The sequence below is a fragment of the Symphalangus syndactylus genome, chromosome 4, assembly GCF_028878055.3.
Source record: "Symphalangus syndactylus isolate Jambi chromosome 4, NHGRI_mSymSyn1-v2.1_pri, whole genome shotgun sequence".
In the NCBI taxonomy this organism is placed as follows: Eukaryota; Metazoa; Chordata; class Mammalia; order Primates; family Hylobatidae; genus Symphalangus; species Symphalangus syndactylus.
In genome coordinates this window covers 22,045,437-22,048,447 of record NC_072426.2, presented here as the reverse complement: position 1 = coordinate 22,048,447, position 3,011 = coordinate 22,045,437, and the positions used below count along the sequence as shown (strand labels likewise).

Genomic DNA, 3,011 nt, shown 5'->3' with positions numbered 1-3,011 from the left:
GTCCTGATAAAGGCACCTGCATGACAAGAATCTGCATTTGTATGGTCTTCTCCTGAGATGAGAAGAAACCAGTATCTTCAGCTTAGTTTACTCTGTTCAGACAGAAAGGGTTCTGATAATCAGAGGGATGGATCTAAGCTCATTTTGTCACTGCATTTTTTTTCCTTTGGTCTGGTTCATAAGCACTTGATCCTTGTGGACCAAAATAGAGATTGAACTTTTCCCATAAAACTGAAGCTCTAAAAAAACAAAAAAGAAAAGCCAGAGAGCTCCCATACTCAAAAGCAAGGAACACAAGACCACATAAAGCTAAATTTAAAAAATAAATGTTAACTCAGAAGTCAGATTATACATTAGATTATGCCATATTAAAACATCAGGAGGAAGAAGAATTGACAAATGCAAACTGGCTGAAAAGTAGAGGCTATGGTTGTTAAGGAAGATGTCATTGTTTTTCTTACAATTCTCCAAAGAGCAGTAGCTGTGTAAGTTACTTTAAACCATGTATACAATATATACAGCATTTGAGTTATTCTTCTTCTAACAGGAAAGCCAAAAATTCTGTGATCCCATTTCCCCATATTTGTCTAACATTATTCCCTAATACGAAGCCTTCATACAGCACAGTTTTGGAAGTAATCACCAAAGAGGTGACCCTCCCTGTCCTATTTAGTGGGAGTTATGTGCTGTTTGCCTCTTATCCACTCTTGATTATTTGAAGGCCTTTGGCTCAAATGAGACTCCAAGCTATTATCCCTGGCAATCAGGATACATATCCTCACTCCATTGGGCACCTCGTTTCTCAGCCACAAGTTGAAGAAATTGGGAGTGGCTGGCATAAAGCTCAAGTTTATCATTAATGTCCACCCATTTCACTTTCTTGGCATCATCGCCAGCTTCCAGAGGAAGATGGTCCATTATTTCACCAGTTTCATGATGGTAGTTCACAGCCTCTGTCTGTATCCAGGAATTATCTGTGTTCCGAGAATCATCCACGTAGCCTTTATAGACCACAAAATGTTCCTGGCTGAGGAGTTTGTGCAATTGTCTCTCCAACTCCTGCATTTCTTTCCTAGATTTCTGTAAAGAGTTCATGGCTTCCTCGCCAAATTCTCTCTTCAATGTAGCACTAATTTTCTCTCCTGGATCCACCATCCCCCTGGGATTGCCTATTCTCCACAGTCCTTCCTTTTGATGGCTACAAATTGCAGGATATTTTTCCCAGAAATAGGGTGGGTAATTTCGTTTCCCTTGCCATCCCTTTTCCATCTGGTTAAGACGGGATCTACAGCATGATTGGGGCCCCAACACCCCAAAGGCCCTTGGCCAACCAGTCCTGTCCGAGGTGCAGGATTTCTAAGTCTACCCTTCTCAATCTCATACAAGCCATGCTGGCTCCTTCTCTCCACATGCCCATCCTTTTCGTTAAACTTAGGAGAGAAGTTCCTTTCACCCTCTTGAGGGTGTGCCCACACGGGCCCAGGCAAGACAGAGCTGGCAGTGTACTCCACGCGCGTTACTCTCGCCACTCGGCCAGCCAGCTCACTTTCTCATGGGGAACCAGGCTTCGCTCCACCTTGGAGCCAGGGTACGGAGATGTCCGGGCCTTCTCGTGGGGCTTCTCAGCAGTGCGCTTTGAACCTGACATGATGAAGTTTAGAGAAAACCCATGTGAGGAAAACAGGCTCCAGCTGGCCGGGATGTTGGGGCAGCTGCCGGGCCTGCCTGTCACAGAGGCCAAGGTCATGAAGGGAGACACGGTCGCTAAAGCCTTGGACAGGCGGCGTCCAGCCATGCAAGCAAGACCCAGCGGCCCGAGGGGATTTCGGTCGTTCTCTGCGTGAGGGCGCAGTCTCCACCGCAGATCAGCACCCGTCCGCGGGGAGGTGGCCACGTTTCTATCCTGAACACCGGTTGATGGCCCGCCTTCCTAAAAGGCCGTGTGGTATCTCCAGTGGCTACAACGGGGCGCGCCCATGACTCGTGCGTGGGGGTAACCGTGCCGCGGGGTGGCCAGGGGCGGACCGCGACCGGGCCGTACACTCTCGCTGCCGCCCTGGCGTTTTGGTTGTAAATTGAGAGATTTTGACCTCTGGAAAAGCTCCCAAATGGAAAGCGCTGGGGTTGAGGGCATCTTCCTAACAACAATAAAATTAGCAAAGGACAACCACCAAAGTGCCATTAGCCCACTAGCCATTTACCAGTAAATTTAGTTCACTAGGTTTAGGATGCTGTCCGTTGGGGAGAGGGCAGAATGAACGTGGGGTTAGGAGTGGACAAAACTCCCTGTTTGGGATGCTCAGAAGCCGAGTGGGGGTGGCCTCAAAAAAGAAGAGGGACTCACCTGGTACACTGAGCGTAGTGCTGATGAGAACTCCATGAGACGGTGTGATGAGTGCAGTATGTGTTGAAAACGTGGGTCTATCATTTACTACCTGAATGGTTTTGGCAAGTTGCTTAATCTCTCTTTTCAAAGGAGTATTTGCTACAGAATGCCAAGTGCTGTGCCAAGCACAAAAGAGTGAACTGAAGGCCGGACCACCGGCCCTTTGCTTTTAAAAGGATTCTGCTTGGAGAGACAGCACATTTTTTTATTAAAATATATATATATATATATATATATATATATATATATATATATATATAGAGAGAGAGAGAGAGAGAGAGAGAATTAGCACTGAAAGGGCAATGCCATGTATTAGGTAAAAGTTGAACACAGTCAGGTTAAAAACCAGGCTCCAATTCCTCCACATGCCACTTTCTTGGGGGAAGTTACATAAGCTCTCTCCAGCTTCCTCATGTGTAAAATGAAAATATTAATAACAACCTCACAAGGCTGTGGTGACAATTAAGTAGGATGTTATAACACATATTAGCTCAACATCTGGTCCACAGCACAAACTCAATAAATATTAGTTGTCATCACTGTAATTATTGTTAACTTTTTTGATTCTGCACCTCAAAAACTGTAGATTAGAACAGGACAGCTGAGATGATTATGGGAACTGAGC

At 45.7% G+C, this 3,011-nt stretch overlaps 1 pseudogene; it reads right to left on the bottom strand.

Annotated features, from left to right (window-relative positions):
* Positions 1–311: 311 nt before the first annotated feature.
* On the bottom strand, positions 312–2,566 carry LOC129480449 (ADP-ribose pyrophosphatase, mitochondrial-like; annotated as a pseudogene).
* Positions 2,567–3,011: the final 445 nt, after the last annotated feature.